The sequence below is a fragment of the Schistocerca cancellata genome, chromosome 4 (assembly GCF_023864275.1).
Source record: "Schistocerca cancellata isolate TAMUIC-IGC-003103 chromosome 4, iqSchCanc2.1, whole genome shotgun sequence".
Classification (NCBI taxonomy): Eukaryota; Metazoa; Arthropoda; class Insecta; order Orthoptera; family Acrididae; genus Schistocerca; species Schistocerca cancellata.
This window is the reverse complement of record NC_064629.1, coordinates 103454759-103473165: the sequence shown is the minus strand read 5'-3', so window position 1 is coordinate 103473165 and position 18407 is coordinate 103454759. Positions and strand designations below refer to the sequence as shown.

General features: G+C 44.3%; 1 protein-coding gene across 1 annotated transcript in view; it reads left to right on the top strand.

Moving 5' to 3' along the window:
- Positions 1–18407, top strand: part of LOC126183785 (b(0,+)-type amino acid transporter 1) — a 573882-nt gene that overhangs the window by 187551 nt on the left and 367924 nt on the right. The window lies entirely within an intron of this gene.

The window sequence follows — 18407 nt, the reverse complement described above, 5'->3', positions numbered from 1 at the left end:
GGGTATGGATGTGAGTGATGTGAGTTAGTTAGGTTTAAGTAGTTCTAAGTCTAGGGGACTCATGACCTCACATGTTAAGTCCCATAGCGCTTCGAACCATTTGAACATAATCTAACTTAAACTAACTTACACTATGGACAACACACACCAATGCCAGAGAGAGGACCCGAACCTCCGACGGGGGCAGCCGCACGCACCGTGACTAGGCGCCTTAAACCGCGTGGCTACCCCGTGCGGCAGTGAATGTGATTTCCTGATCACCCTCTTGGTAAAGATGTTCCGCTAAGGCCGATTTATCCGTATGTTTCAGGCAGCAATTCGTCTTGTGTTGCCGGCCAGCGTGGCCGAGCGGTTCTAGGCGCTAAAGTCTGGAGCCGCGTGACCTCTACGGTCGCAGGTTCGAATCGTGCCTCGGGCATGGATGTGTGTGATGTCCTTAGGGTAGTTAGGTTTAAGTAGTTCTAAGTTCTAGGATACTGATGACCTTAGACGTTAAGTCCCATACTGCTCAGAGCCAATTGAACCTCTAGTGTTGAATCAGACGGGTGTTAACACTTCTCTTTGTGGTACATAGGTGTATATAAACCAAACAACAACTACACGGAATTTTATATACACCCGGTGTAGCCAAGGGATGTCGTGCATCTTTAGCCCATCTGTAATATTCTTTCATCTTATTGGTGGGCCTGAATGTGGTTTCCACACCATAGTTGCTCTACACTTTCCCAATGTGATCTGTAAGGTAATTAATGAAAGGAAGGAAAACTTTCCCTTTGGGTGGCCGTCGTTCCTCGTCGGTCCTGATTCTCTCCCTAGTGTGAAGTACTCGATCTATCGCCTTGTTAGAATAACCATTCTTTTTGAATGTAGACCGTAGATGTTCTGCTCATCCTTCAATAATAGGAAAGTTTTCCTTCCGTTCATCAGTACGATTACAGATGGCATTGGGAGAGTGTTGAACAAGTATGATGTGAAAACTACCTTCAGACCCAACAAGAAGATAAAAGAATGTTTATGATCGACATAAGATGCATGACATTCCTAGCAATTGTGCTCTGTTTTATATACACTTAGGCGCCATAAAGAGAAGTGTTAACATCCGTCTGGTTCAAAACAAGAGGAATGGCCGCCCTAGACATACGGATAAATCGGACGTAGCAGAATATCTTTACCAAGAGGCTCATCCTGAAATAAAATTCACTGAGATGAATATCGTATCGAAAACATCGCATTATATTGCCCGTACGTATAAAGAGGCTATTAAGGTTCACAAACACCGTAATAATTTCAATAGAAAAATGGTTCAATGGCTATGAGCACTATGGGACTTAACATCTGAGGTCATCAGTCCCTTAGACTTAGAACTACTTAAACTTAATTAACTTAAGGACATCACACACATCCATGCCCGAGGCAGGATTCGAACCTGCGACCGTAGCAGCTGTGCGGTGCCAGACTGAAGCACCTAGAACCGCTTGGTCACAAAGTCCGGCAATTTCAATAGAAAAGTGGATGGTGTTAAATTAAATAAAATTTGGATGTCAACATTACAAAGTAAGGATGACGATCGAGAATGTTGGCACTACTAGAGATAATCTCGTAACCGACTTCACGTGATGGACTGTGGTGCCCTCTACAATGCCCATACATTCGGCGCTCCCTCGAATTCTGGTCGCAGACCGCCATTTTACCTCTGAAGATGTTTCTCGCAGCCGGAGAGGAAACGTTAGGAGAAAGTTCTGTACATCGATCACGGCCTATTAGCCCGGACGTTTTAAGTGAGTGCTCATCAAGTCTTTCATGCGACACCCAATACCCAAGGAAAAGCGTCGGTTTGTTTCCCGTTGCAAACAAAATGATTTTTAAAACGGAATTTTACGTATCAGTTCGATAGAGCGCTCCCAGATTAGTCTAGTGCGATATTCGTTTTACCGATATGTATTAAAAGGGACAGTAAAACTCTAAGAATTCCAGCAGCAAGACCACCGCTCTGGAGCGCGCTGACTGCCTCCGCCAAGCACGCAGCGCTACGGACTCTCTGGTGGATTATTGTTTATTCTCTGTTTTTTCCCGTCCCTGTTAATACAAATAGGTAAAACGAATATAGTGCTAGATTAATTTGGGAGTGCTCTGTCAAACGGGCACGTAAAATCCTGATGTAAAAATAATTTTATTTGTAATGAGAAACAAATCGACGATTTCTGTTGACAGTGAGCGTTCCATGAAAGAAATGACGAGCAAGAATTGTTTGGGCTGACTCCAGCTACTCAATTCAAAAACGAAATTGCAAATATGTGCCGAAACACCAGAGACACCAGGCGTACTCCACAAGGCACCTTACAGTGTTGCTGGTGAGCCTCTGTGTGGGCTCGAATCTCTCTCTCTTCATGCGTAGGAGGAACCAATATATTGGCTGACTTTCTAAGAACGTTCACTCTCGAAACATTAACGGTAAACCACAAAAAAAGTGTGTGAAATCGTATGGGACGTAACTGCTAAGGTCATCAGTCCCTAAGCTTACACACTATTTAACCTAAATTATCCTAAGGACAAACACACACACCCATGCTCGAGGGAGGACTCGAACCTCCGCCGGGACCAGCCGCACAGACCATGACTGCAGCGCCCAAGGCCGTTCGGCTAATCCCGCGCGGCGGTAAACCACCGTGATGCAGAACACCTCTCTTTCAGCGGTTGCCACTAGGGTTGGCTGACGCTTTCACGGTTAATAAATAAACCTATAACAAAACGTGCTGCTCTTCTTTGGATCTTCCCTATTTCCTCTCTCTACTAATCCGAACGGATCCCAGACTGACGAGCAGTATTGGTCAAACGAGTTTTTTGGAAGCTACTTCCTTCATTGATGGACTACATTTCCTGAAATGCTTCCAATAAATCTCACTCTGGCATCTGTCTTACCCGCCATTAATTTCATGGAGTCGTTCCACGTATACTCGCTCAGTATGCATACTCCTAGACATTATATGTAAGTAACTGCACCCAGTGATTGTTCTGCAGTCATGTAATTATAAAATAAATGGTTTATGTATTCGCAATACGTTACTTTCTTTTATGTTGAGAGTCAACTGCCACTTCCTTCATCAAACGTCGATCCTCTCCAGGTCTTCCCGGATTTCGCAACAATTTACTAGCATTGCGACTTCTCTGTACACAACATCATCATCCGCGGGAAATCTCACAGAACTTCCGACGTTTTCTACTAGCTCATTTATACGTATTGTGAAAAGTAATGTCCTATAACTCTCCCTTGGTGCACACCCGAAGTTACTTTAAATACTGAAGACTTCTCTCCGTTGAGAATGACGTGCTGTGCTCTGTTTGCTAGAAACTCTTCAATCCAATCGCACTGTTAGTGTGATATTCGTACGCTCGTATTTTGTTCATTAGGTGGCAATGCGGACTGTATCGAACGCCTTCGTGAAGTCAAGGAACACTGCATCTGCCTGGGCGTCCGTATCTCCTGCTTTTCAGGTCCCGTAAACGAAGAGAGCGATCTGGGTTTCACATGATCACTGTTTCCGGAACTCATATTGATCCCTACAGAGGAGATTTTAATCCTTCAGAAATGCCATAATACGTGAGCATAACACATCTTCCAAAATTCTACACCAGGCCGACATCGGAGATATAGGCCTATGGTGTTGTGCGTCTGTTCGACGACTCTCCTTGAAAACGGGAATGACCTGTGCTTTTTTTTCCAATCACCAGGAACGCTTCGCTCCTTCAGAGACCTACAGTCACCGCTGCTAGTAGAGGAGCAAGTTCTTTCGCAAACTATAGACAGAATAGAACTGGTATCCCGTCAAGTCCAGTGGCCGTTCCTCCGTTGCTTTTCTGTCCCTGCACACTTTTCTCGATATCTGTCATTTTGACGTTCATGTGATGATTTAAAGGAGGAAGTGCAGTACGATCTCCCTCTTTGAAATAGTTCTGGAAAAAGAGGTTTAGTATTTCGGCCGTTTCTGTGTCATGCTTCGTTTCAAAACCATTGTGGTCACAGAACGTCTGAACAGAGCGCTTCGACCCATTTACTGATTTAATACAAGACAAAAACTTCTTAGGATTTTCTGGGACTGAATTTTACTTTTGAATTCTTTGTACGCTTCATGCACGGCCCTCCTTACCATAATTTTTTCTGCGTTTGGTTTTCGTTTGTCTGTGAGGCTTTCGCTACGTTAAAATTAGCAGCCAAGCTCTCTTTGCTTTTGTAGCAACTATCTAACACGGTTGTCGAACCACGGAGGAACTTTTCCATCCCTTACAACATTGGTATTGAATTGGGCACCTAAAAACGACGGATGGGCTTCGTCCCCCCATAGCCCTCAGTGATTCACAACCCCATAACAGGCTACAACAGCCCACTCACCCCACACAGGGTTATTGTGCGGTTCGGCCCCCAGTGGACACCCGCCTCCCCCTTCCCCCTTCCCCTCCCTCCCCTCTGGGAACGTCTCACACTAAACGAGTGTACCCCCAAATGTAGAGTACTTATGGTGTACGCGTACGTGGAGACAGTGTTTGCGCAGCAATCGCCGACATAGTGTAACTGAGGCGTAATAAGGGGAACCAGCCGGCATTCGTCGAGGCAGATGGAAAACCGCCTTAAAAACCATCCACAGACTGACCGGCACACCGGACCTCGAGACTAATCCGTCGGGTGGATTCGTGCCGGGGACCGGCACGCCTTCCAACTCGGAAAGCAATGCCCTTGCAACTTTACTCGGCATTTATCAGTCTGTAGCTTATTGTATAATGCTCTTGAACTTTGTCCATTGATGCTCAACACTGTCGGTGCTACAAATGAAATTTTCATGTTGACCTGTCAGGTAATCTGAAATCTGTTTCTCACATCTTCCTACCTTTCTTTATGTTTTTATTTAAAACATTATTGTGATGCTGTAGCGGCCTTCTGATAACTAATTCCCTGTTCTACGCTAACTGAGTCAAAAAGTCGGGTTTGTTTGTCACCAGAAAGGATAAGATGGTAATTTTCGAGTGATGCACAAGATTCCTTGTCCGTACGAACCCCTCCTGATCACTTTAGTCGCCCAGTCTATAGTTGGTAGGTTGAAACCTCCACCTAAAACTATAAGATGGACCGGAAAATTACGCAAAATGTTTTCCATCTTTTCCCAATTATTCCGTCACTACTGCTGCTGAGGCAGAGGGTCTAGCATCCGATGACCATGTTTAACCCACCTCTAACACTTATGTTATCCAATTTATTTCGCATTCTGAATCTGCACTAATTTCACTAGATATTCTCGTATTTGTTATTACTGCATACATGCCTCCACCACTGCAGTACAACTTATCTTTGTGATACATATTCCAGGCAGAATTTAGAATGTCATTGCAGTTTGACATTCGGTTTCAGCGAGCTTTCGGTCCCAAGTAGTATATGGAGATTTTTACCGTTTATAAGCCACGCTAGTTCTGGTACCTTTCCATAGACGCTCCTGCAGTCAAGTGATACTAAATTAACATTTTACTTCTCCGATCTGCTATGACGAATGCTACCCTGTATGGACTCAGAACGCATCTTATTGGGCCTGGGGAGCGATTTCTCTATCCTAACGAACCCACATATTCACGTCATACGTATTCCGCTACCCCAGTAACCGCCTCCTGCGTGTAGTGCACACCTGACCTCTTAAGGGGAGAAATGATAATTAAATCAAGACCATACGCTGCCGACAGGCCTTGATATACATCAACGGAGACGGTTGAAAATGTGTGCCCTGACCAGGACTCGAACCCGGAATCTCCTGCTTACATGGCAGACGCTCTATCCATGTGAGCCACCGAGGGCACAGACGATAGTGGGACTCCAGGGATTTATCCCTTGCACGCTTCCCGTGCGACCCACATTCCCAACTTAATGTCCACACACTACATTCGTAGTGCCCCTGCCTATTACACTCATTACTGGCGGCAGACAATCTTACCGAGTCCCGCAAGAGTTGGGGCAATACGTGTGCATCCGCACAGAAGAGGGAGGTCAATGGCCGGTTAGCCTTAACTAAAAGAAGATGGTATCTGTTCTTTCGGACATGTCCGAAAGAACAAATACTATCGGTGACCATGCAGCGCTCTAGAATGAAATGATAATTAAATCAAGACCCTACGCTGTCGACAGGCGTTGATATACATCAACGGGGACAGTTGAAAATTCTAGAGCGCTGCATGGTAACCAATAGTATCTGTTCTTTCGGAAATGTCCGAAAGAACAGATACCATCTTCATATAATTAAGGCTAACCAGCCATTGACTTTCTTCTTGTGTGCCAATGCACACGTATTGCCCGAACTCTTACAGGACTCGGTAAGATTGTCTGCCGCGAGTAATGTACAGTCGCACTATCCTCTGTTCCCTTGGTGGCTCAGATGGATAGAGCGTCTGCCATGTAAGCAGGAGATCCTGTGTTCGAGTCCCGGTCGGGGCACAGATATTCAACTGTCCCCGTTGATGTATATTAACACCTGTCGACAGCGTAGGGTCTTGATTTAGTTATCATTTCATTCCAGAGCGCTGCATGGTCACCGATAGTATCTGTTCTTTCGGACTTGTCCGAAAGAACAGGTACCATCTTCATACCTGAAGGGGAGTTCTACAATTCTCCACCCGATAGCGGAGGTCGAGAAGTCTGCATCCAAGCTCGTCACAGAGTCGTCAGAGTCTCTCGGTTAATCCTTCCACTCGGCTCCAAACCTGAGGACCGCGATCGGTTCTGGGAATGTTGGAACAAAATAATAGCTCTGCTTCCACCTCACGGCTGAAGCTAGCTGTCTTCACCAAATCAAGCAGCCACCTGTAGGAACCGAGGATGGTCGGCACCCCGGCGGCAGGTTTCATTCGTGCCTATACGAGCCACGATCTGCAGCCAGGCGCACCCAGTGCTGGCAAAGCTTCCTCCACGTCTCGGACGAGAACCCCAGGCAAGCAAGCAGCTTGGATACTGACCTTCTTTCCCAACCTGTCCGCTATTTCCTGAGGGGTTACATCACCCGCCTGACACTGGAGCTCAAAGTGACAAGTAGTCCCTCCCCCTGCACTTGGCTGGAGCTCTCACGAACATCGGCCGCAGTCACAACAGGAAGGGCATCCCCACTGGCTCAAGTGTACACTCAGCGGTGGACAACACCTCAGATCTGTTTTTCAGGCATAAAAAGACAGGCTTGTGGCCACTAGCCACTTTTACCTTCCACCCAGAGATTCGCGACCCTGCTACTGTTCGCCAATCAGCGTCTGTTAAGTGTCGACTCGCCGGGACGTGCGAATCGGAAGCTGCAGTGGCGTCAGACATCCCAGACGACGCTATAGGTCCCACAAGCGCCAAAGCATTCGTCTCAAGTGCCCTAATGCCATCGCATCCCAGGGCAGCAGCCTGAATGAAGCCTGTTGAATATGGGCAACACAGCTTCCACCCATTTAGAGACGATGGTCAACTACCCCTGCATCTGTACACAACCGAAGCTGTCACTGTCCATCCTTAATAAACTTTTGTCTATATGACAAGTAATGTAAAAGTAACCCTAGAAGTCGCTAGGAGCAATCTACGTTGTGCTGCTATATTACCTCTACATTTTAAACTTACGGTGAGTTAGTAAACACTAGTCTATACAGTAAAGTACACAGGTATAATTTACTCTTCGTAGAAGTACGTGAAAACAGAATCGAAACTAAATTACTGTTATAAATCGGAGACTGCTAGCGTTCCAGGCGTGTCCAGCGGCTACAGTGACACGCTTTGTATCGGACGGTCACGAGGTTCAAACTGAATCACGCGCTTCCTGCAATTATGGCAGCGGTAAAATACGCTAGAAATCGGCTCGCACACATAGATAATGTACTAGAATTCGCTTTATCCAAGAATGGGCCAACACTGTCTACAGCAACTGCAAAAAGGAAAAATTGGGCCACTTGTACATTTTTTTTATAAATAGGAGGATATTTCAAAAAGAAAACACCCGAAATCTACGTTTCAGAGGAAGAAGTTTCGAGTTTATATTCAAGTGCAATTTAATTCCTTAGTTTCAAATAAAGTAAAAACATGTTTTTAAATCTTCTACAGTGCCACAAACGAGATAATCACATACCCTTAATAAGAAGAAAGTTTTATTTTAGGGAAGAGATAGAAGTTTTTAGTTAATTTTAAAGCAAAAGAATGAAGTTAATTAAGGAAAAATGCGAATATAGCTAAAGAAAGCTAACCCATGAGTGCATAATCTGGCGAGCGTAAGGGAGAGTGGCGGCCCGAGAAAAATAAATAAAATTTTTAAAAAGTCGGTAGAGCACTTGCCTGCAAGAGGCAAAGGCCCCAGATTTGAGTCCTGGTACGGGATACATTTATAATCTGCCAGGAAATTTCAAACCAACACACACTCCACCGCAGAGTGAAAATTTATTGTGCAAAGTGACTCCTATGGTTGGAAATAGCTACGTGTCGCTCATAGGACAGATGTACAAAACTATAGCTCGACCCCAATCAAGCAATTTGTTGGAATACTATAGAACATATCTTGCGTTGGCGTGTGATAACTTTTTTGGAAACTGAGTAACTCCTCTATACAATTCAACATGTGCTGATCATTTGAAACCTAACTTCCTCTATTTGTTTGTGAGAGAGAAAAAGAACTCAAGTTGATATTGTGTTTCTTAATGAATTACTTTCGATACATTCCCAAACTGTAGTCCACTAAGCAAAATACGGGCTTACGGAATACAGGAACTTGAATGCTACTGGAATCGATGCTACCTAGTAATATAGCAGTACGTCGTTATTAATGGGTAGGCATCGTCAGAAATGGAAGGATCGTCCATCGTTGCTCAAGGTAGCATGATAGTATCGTTACCGTTCACTGAATAAGCTATAAAAGACCTTCTTCAACAGAATCAACCAGAAATTTGCCTTCATCATTTTGGGGACACTACGGAAAACCTAAAAGAGAATTACCGCACACGACCTGACCGCCAGTCCATTCGAATGCGAGTCCAATTCCTTAACAACCGTGCCACCTCGCACGATACGCTAATGTTAATACGAGACGCATTTATAGGCGAGCCTCGTAAAATACAGCAGATGGTCTTAACTGTGATCCTCAATGGGAAACACTGCTGTAACTGACACAGAGGTAGTCGCAGAGCCCGTTAATTAATCTGTATTGTTACGTGTAAATGGGTTGCCCCTAACAAATCTGAAAAGTATGTGAAATATGTGTTACCTAAGAATGAAGCAAACTGTAAATTTCACTAATAGGCGTGTTTGACGTCCGCTTGTAACTTAGGCAATTATTTCAGTTTATTCTTCAGTCTAATAGTTAAAAGGACCAAAGTTGAGCAACCGAGGCGTACGCTGAGGAACTAAGGAGGTGAGACAGTGTCAGCTTCCCACTCATCGATTTCGGTAGATATCGACTTGGGATAGGAGCGGCTTGCGAGACGTGTTCGGCATGCTCTTCGAGAAGTCGCTATAAATGGAAATCGACTACGTGAGTCGTCGATGGAAGAGAGCTCTTCGCGGAAAAGACATAAAATTCTACAACATTCACTCACAAACGCTATCCGGCCACCCAAAATCGTCACCATTTGGGCGTATACTGCTTCTGAACGGGGGAAGATACGTCGGTTTACGGCTGGCTAGACGCTTCTGTGTTGGACTCACTGCTCTCTGAAGGACTGAGCTGTTTTCATAAATAGCGCCAACATCCACATATTTTCGCTTTGTCCGGCAGCAGATCGTGGTAAGATGACAGGCAGTCGTGACGCCTCGGAGGAGAGAATCTATCGACAGCCTCGCGCTGCCGCCTTTTCCGACAACGCGCCTGATATGTCTGACAAAAAGGGACCTATGCTGCTCTCATTATTATGAAACTATGTGTCACACCGTGTTACTGCGCGGTTGTTTCTTGCCCGTGGACTTTGCACTCACCCAGGAGCAAGTTTCAGCTTGTTCGATCAACCCAATACCTACAGAAGAGCATTGTCCTACAGACACGAAATGATGGAGTGCCTTCGCATCCTCCTGGGAAGCGAACTGCAGAAATATTTCGGGACTCGGAACGAGCGAATGCATATGTGATCGGCTTCAAATGGGCATTTATCAGAAGAATTGTATATATTTTATATATACACACATTTTGAACAACAATCGCGTTCATTTCGTGTCAAACATTCCCTGGCAGAACGCAAGAAAATTTCTATTTTCAACTACTCGTTCACTGCGTGTGACCTGATCAATTTTTTGATGTTGTTCCTAAGTAATGACACGAATGAAGGTAGAAAAACAATCGCTAACTAGTACGCTATTGACTTCTCCCTAATCAAAGAATGTGGGGTGTCTAGGAAACCAGCTTTCTCGGATCGCTAGGCAACATTCAAACAAATCGTATTAATGAGTTTTTATTACAAAGTGAACAATGACAATACTTAACTTTGAGAATTACATATATGTGTCGCAAGCAATGGGTGAAAGACAAAATAAGAAATCTCTTCAGTATACACAATTCCTAAGTCGCTACTATACCAGTGCCTAATCTTGATGTTGCTATAGACCAGGGCGCGACCAATCGGGCGCGGCGCTTATGTCCTCTACACATAGAGGCCGCTGCTGTCGCGTTGTCCTCCTGGAAAGGGGCCGGTCAGCGTGCAAATGGCTGACGCCTTGTCACAGCCCACTCCGCTCTATCGTTCCCGAGTGGCGTGACGGCGCTTGACTTTACGCCGTAACATACGCTATGACGAACACTTACTTAGTTTGGCGACCAGTATAATTTACGAGGGTTGGAACTTAAATAGTGGCAACTATTTATTCACAACCGATACAGAAGAGTTACATGTTTGCACCTGTTAATATCCTTCAAAGTAGTAACCAGCGTTGTGTAGAAACCGTTGCCAGCGATGTAGAAGGCGTAGTATACCGTTAGCAGAGCCTGTTCTGTTGATGGTGCGAATGGAGCGGTCTACTGCCTGTCGAATCTCTGGAACAGTACTGAAGCGAATGCCACGAAGTGGTTCCTTCATCTTCGGAATCAGATCAAAGTCACAAGGACTATGGTGGATGGTACAGTACTTCCTAGTCCCATCGACCGAACAGAGCAGCCTCAGCTTGCGTTGTATGTGCCCGCGCATTGTCGTGCAAAATGAAGCGTTGCTTGCACAGAAAGTGTTGCCGCTTCTTTCGCAAAGCTGGTCGCAGGTGATGCTCCAAAAACGAACAGTAATACTGTGCATTAACTGTCTGCCGTGGAGGAACGTAATGCGTTAGGATAACACCATCACAGTCGTACACGAGAATCACCATAACTTTAGACCGCTCCATTCGCACCATCAACAGAACAGTTTCTGCTAACGGTATACTACGCCATCCACATCGCTGGCAACGGGCTCTACACAACGCTAGTGACTATTTTGAAGGACAATAACAGGTGCAAACATGTAACTCTTTTGTATCGGTTGTGAATAAATAGTTGCCTCTATTTAAGTTCCAGCCCTCGTATTTTTGCCAGAAGTTGTATAAACTGAAGGGTCAAACCATTATGACCACTGCCTGCTGCGAGACTGAATGGCTACTGGTAGCGTTTCGAGCGCACAACGCGGTAAGGAAAGTATGTGGGCGGAGCAGAGAGGGTTGAAGAATCATTGTAGCGACGGCAGTGGCCGAAAATGGGGAAAGCGAGTTAACAAACTTAAGACTATTACGGCCCGACGCCTGGGAAAGAGCATCTCGGAAACTGCAAATTGATCGACTGTTCCGTGTTGTGAGAATCTGTGGAAAGTGGTCGAGGAACGCAGAATGCGTGAGTAGGCGACAAGGCGTCGGACGTCCACACCTCCTCACATAAAATGGAGGTAGGGGGTTTGCCCACTCTGTAAGGTAGGGCAGGCGGCAGTCTCTGGCATATCTGGCGACAGAGTACATTGGTGTAGGTACTCGTAAAACTCTTTCGGAGCACTCCGTCCCACGCATCTTGTCGAACGTGGCCCCTACGCGTTCTCGTGTTGACCCAACGACACTTCAATTACGATTACAGTGGGCACAGGAAATCGAATCAGGTGACATACCTGGTTCGATAAATCACGTTAATTGTTACCCCAAGTAGACAGTCATGTCCGGATACGTCACCATCGAAGTGAATAGCTGTTCGAAACGTGCGTCATACCACGGACGCAGACTGCGTGGGGTAGTATTACGCTATGAGGGACGTTCACTCGGGCTTCTGTGGGTCTTGTGGTAGTAATCGAAGCAATCGAGACATCTGTGGAGTACATGAACATTATAACGGACCACCTCCTTCCCTTCGTGCTCGATGCGAAGGCATCTTCCAGCATAATAACTATCGGAATCGCGCAACAGTGGTTTGAGGAGCCTGATAGTGAACTCACGTTGACGTTTTGGCTACCAAACTCGCCCAGTCTGACCCAAATGGAATACATCTGCGAAGCTGCGCGCCCACAAATCATCGGACCTTATTTGCTACAATTGCGTGACCTGTGCGTAAAAATCTTGTGCCATATACCTAGCGAGAACTTGTCCAAATATGCCACGTAGAATCGTTGCTGTGTTGCTTTACAAAGGTGGACCGACACGCCATTAAGCAGGTGGCGTCAATGTTTTGGATCGCCAATGTATATACCTAATGTTGTGACACATGTTTTGGCCGATCGGATTTACATCATTGCACATCATAGCGTGTGACGGTGAGCGATAAATGATAGCCAATACGTTCTAACGATGAAAATTTTTCTTTGGTTATGAAGAGAAAATCTGACACTGCTGTACATCTCAAAAAATTACATATGTTATTGCCTCTTTTATCTTTGAACGAGGGCCATTCGAAAAGTAAGGTCCGATCAGTCGCGAAATGTGAACCACTGTGAAATTCAAAAATGTTTCATTTGAAACAGTTAAGTAGACCTTCCATTTACTTCTCTACATACTCTCCCCTCAGACTTAGACATTTGTTGCAGCGTTGTACCAACTTTTCAGTGCCCTCGTCATAAAAGGCAGCCGCCCGTGCTTTCCGCCAAGTCTCTTCGCTGGTCTATAACTCGTTGTCTGCACCAAAATGTTGTCTTCTTACACAGCGATTCATGTGAGCAGAAACGAAACTCAGTGGGAGTCAGGTTCGGCCTGTATTGTTAGTAATCAAATACTTCTCATCGAAAACGTTGTTGGAGCATCTTTATTGCCCATGCAGAGTGCGGGCGAGAATTGTCATGAAGAAGGATTCGCATGACAGTCATGTTATGTGGGCTGCATAGCTTCATGCGAAATCTCTCACCAGACCCTCGCACTTGGTGGGAGATACTTTTTTTTCTAGCCATCTTTACGTGCTTACTGTGTGCTCAAAACTGAAAACAGCGACGTGACGCGATCTCCGGGCATACTAGAGACACTGCCCAACACATCCGTGCAAAGCTTAATCGGATTTTCAGTGTAGTTTCCATTTCGCGATCGATCGAACCTTATTTTCTGAATGGCCCTCCTATATCTGGATGGTAATAATTTTCCACTGACCACAAACAAAGATTTGAAGTTCGGTACGCCAAACAATTTGTTCGCATGTCAGCAACTCACTACCAGCAAACATGTCTGTTTTGGTCAAATATTTGAGCAGACCGGGAACAAGACTCACTAGGAATTACACGATTAATTTTCGTCCGAATTTTCATACCCAAATGAAGAGTGGGAACAGGTAAAATTGGGGATCATATTGACTATCGCGAGGTCTAGTATTGCAAAGAAAGATTTGTTTGCTCAAAAGTCATCAGGATTATTCAGGAAAACTTAGTGATTTGAGGGAAAATTACTGTCCGAATTTTAATAGCCAAACGGAGAGTCGATAATGCCCAGTGGGGTATCAAACTAATCAGCGTGACGTCTAGTTTTGCCAAAACTAGAAAGAAAAAAATTAATTGCTTCAGAGTAATCAGAGTAATTTAGAAAGAACTTTATTAGTAATTTAAAGGAAAACTGAAACACTGCATGAGCATCTACTGCTGGTTGAAGTGTCGAAAAGTCACATCTCCAAGTCCTAGCTATTTTTCGCATAAAAAGTACGTGAGTGTGAAAATTGTGGAATTCTTTCTTTCATGTTTAAAAAATAAGATAAATATCAAATTAGAGCATAAATGGAAACTTCTGTGCTTTCTCAAGATCTATATGCCCTTAATAATAATTGTTATATTACATCCTGTATTTAAGGCCAGACTTCGGGCTTATCGTCGATTGGTCGTACACTTACTGGCTTACGACAAACATTTCCTGTGTCTCAGACCCGTCATCAAATCCTTGAAATGCAATTTACAGATACATTCAATGCTGCTGAACCTGCAGTGCGTTTCTGACCTACTTCAACTTGTCCAGGGTAAATACTTTAGAAAACTGGGTCAAAGAGGACTCTTGGTGCCATAAAACTGTTAACTTCAGCAAGAGACTACTCAGTGTTCGCGGCAATAGTGCAAAAGTAGGTTGAGCCATTTTGGGGCTAGTGCACTGATTTATTTATTTGACCGGTCACTTTCCCTGTTTCTGATTTACCTTTCTCACTGTTAAACTTATGTTTTCAATACTAATGCAGTTTAAACAGTATTGTCTTGTTGCATAGACTTGCGTATTTGCTTCAGATATCACTATAAACAAGAAACAAGCCAATTACCCTTTTTAAACTAGGGTGGATGAACCTATCAGCGAGGGCAGGACTTTCACGTGTTTTCAATAACCGTGTCACGCAAATACTAACCTACTTCCCCATTTTATCCACAGACGAAGGCTACATAAATTGATAAAATCGACAATAATACGAAATGATACTATCACGATACACAAAGGATATCGCATGTGTCTGTCCTTTTTTAGATTAATTATTTTGCGCTTCGTATGTGACTAACAGCGAAGGGAGAAATAATTTCCGTATTTCTTCTCGCGTTGTAACATACATTGTATATGACGTGAAAGAAAGATGATAAGATGTGGAAAGACGGATTACACGGAATGACGCGTTAGCCACATTCAGCACACCAGTTACAGCTGTGATGAAAGGGTTGCATAGCTGTCAGGCGGAATGGTGCACGAACGCACTCCGCAGTTCATCAGACACCTCACAAAGGAGCGCTGCAGCTGACAAGCGGTAATAGCTCCTGAGTTAGCAAGGGTACTGAATTACTACAGTTTTCGAAATTACGTCAAGTTCAGATTCGTCCTCTCAATACGCAAATGGTTCTGGAAATGACAACTTTCCGCCTTCAACGAAAGGCACACCGTAGTAAGTTACAGCTAAGAGTACACTCGAAACGAGTTTTCACAAACGGATGTGTATCAGAACAACGGTGGAGTCTACAGCAGCGATAAAATTGCGGTTGAAAATCAGCACTGGCACTCAAAAAACGCACCTACAGAACTAAATTTATGTGGTACTAAAATACTCGCAAGGAGTGTACGTACTACCCCAAAATTCATTTTTAATCTTACATTATGCTTATATTAATTTATTGTGAAAGAAATGCAAAGTACGCGATGTATGAAATTTGAAATGATAGAACCAGTGCGATACCAGTAAACCTAATTCAACTGTGTCGATATAATGACTGTTTGTTATGTACTCAGCAACACCGAAATTGGACCATGTACGAATGGAGGAAAGCGCTTCTCACATTTGTCTCCCGCGCAAGGTTATGGAATGATACTTGTCATTATACACTAGCATATCCGCATCGTGATGGTAGCGACGTGGGACAGGCAGGTATTGTCATGGATGAGAGTAAGAGGTTTCACTTCTTTTTTGGTCGTTAGAGGAATATTGTTAACACCCAGAACACATTCGAGTACATTAGATACTGCAAGCACGTGTTGTTCTTTCTGCAGATGCAGCTGATGCAGACAGTCTCTTCGTGGATGGAAATGCTAGTCGATGAAGAGATGCTAGGGGATATAACCTAATTTCTTGATTATCCTCAACCTTGGAATTCTAAGGCGTGACTACTCTTACGTCTCTTATGTTGCCCACACACTTCAGTAGCTTAAGACATTCTAAATCTATTCGTTTTGTGAACTACGAACTCCATTATAATTTGACTGAAAATTTTTCTACCCATCACGATTTATATAATTCGAACGCCATGCTAAGCTTGTTTGCAATTTGAGATTTTAATCGCTTCGTGCTGGTCACCTGTCGAAGTCGCTCTGTAGAGAGGTGTTCTTGTAGCGTTTGTAAAAGGTGGTGAGGCTTGCACACGAACAAGGAAGCCTCGCAGTCCGAATGCGACCTCTTCCTGTTGCTGAAATATGACAGATTTTCAAAGCTGTCTGTTCCACTTATTTCTACTGATCTGCCAATTAGCTAAACCTAGCGACGAAGAAGAAGACGTTCTGTAATGTGATGGATTAAAATTAAATTCAGAAGAAAGATTCTGCACTTCTGCTGATCGAATTTGCAGAAAGATAGAGAAAAGGAGACAATGACAAAGATTTACTGCCGATTAGTCTTTTATATAGAGCTTACTTTATTTAGAAGTCAACGATGTAAGTCAGTTGGGAAAGATCGGTCTCACTGGAAGTTGCTGTTTACAAGGCAGGTTCTCAAAATACCTTTCGTGCAAGCAATCACCAAGAGCGTTTCTTACGACTATATTCAGACACTGCTAAATGCACATGTTTACACTGTAGGCTCTGAGATGTTTCTATTTTTCTTCTTCAATTATTCTCTTGTACATCTGATCTGTAATTTTATAGTAAAATGTTTACTCTGTTCTAGTGTCTGGAGTCAATGTTTTTCGTAAAGTGTTGCAATGACTTTTAACAGTGAATGCTTGAAGACGCATTAGTTATATCTTTAAATGAAACCATATGAGTCCAGAGAACTTTTCAAATCTCAAACATCTATGATGTATACATGGAGAATGAAGTGACGGATGAAAATTTCTACCAAGGCCAGGATTTGAACCTGAGTCTCTTGCTCACTCTGCAGATGGGCTAGCCACTACGCCACACTGGTACAGTAGCTTTGCAAAACTTCACGGACTCCCCTAGTACACCTCTCCTCAATCCAAATTTCCAGTATCTCCTCAGCCCCCAGATTAAAGCACCTATGCCTGGGTTTCACGCAGGATCCTCATTTCGTTCGATGCTGATGTACTGTTCTAATACAATTGGAGAGCCTCTGGAATGCTGTTCGAGGATAGGGGAAATACCAAATGAGATGATGCGTGAATGAGAATCTGCATTGAGGAGGGAGGCGTGATAGCGGAACCTGTGCAGTTGTGCAAAGCCACTGTGCCAGGATGGTATAGTGGTTAGCACCAGACTGCATATATATAATTTATATCTTTGCTTTGGTTTGTTTTTCATAAGTCATCTACGCTTTGATGCTCTTTGACATGTTTAGATCTAGCTGCGTGACACTTTGTAACTGTGATTTCAAATTGGACACACCACCTCTTCTGGAAAAATACGTGTTTGATTCTTTAGATGTTTAACAGTTCAGATGGACACGAATTATCAGGATTTCCCTATTGATTTGTGCTATGACATGCGATTAATATTTGGTCTTTTGTATGTATTTACACTACTGGCCATTAAAATTGCTGCACCACGAAGATGACGTGCTACAGACGCGAAATATAACCGACAGGAAGAAGACGCTGTGATATGCAAATGATTAGCTTTTCAGAGCATTCACACAAGGTTGGCGCCGGTGGCGACACCTACAACGTGCTGACATGAGGAAAGTTTCCAACCGATTTCTCATACACAAACAAAAGTTGACCGGCGTTGCCTGGTGAAACGTTGTTGTGATGTCTCGTGTGAGGAGGAGAAATGCGTACCATCACGTTTCCGACTTTGATAAAGGTCGGATTGTAGCCTATCGCGATTGCGGTTTATCGTATCGCGACATTGCTGCTCGCGTTGGTCGAGATCCAATGACTGATAGCAGAATATGGAATCAGTGGGTTCAGGAGGGTAATACGGAACGCCGTGCTGGATCCCAACGGCCTCGTACCACTAGCAGTCGAGATGACAGGCATCTTAACCGCATGGCTGTAACGGATCGTGCAGCCACGTCCCGATCCCTGAGTCAACAGATGGGGATGTTTGGAAGACAAAAACCTTTTGCACAAACAGTTTGCAGCAGCAGGGGCTATCAGCTCGGAGACCATGGCTGCGGTTACCCTTGACGCTGCATGACAGACAGGAGCGCCTGCGATGGTGTACTCAACGACGAACCTTGATGCACGAATGGCAAAACATCGTTTTTTCGGATGAATCCAGGTTCTTTTTACAGCATCTGGCGACATCGCGGTGAACGCACACTGGAAGCGTGTATTCGTCATCGCCATACTGGCGTATCACCCGGCGTGATGGTATCGGGTGCCATTGCTTATACGTC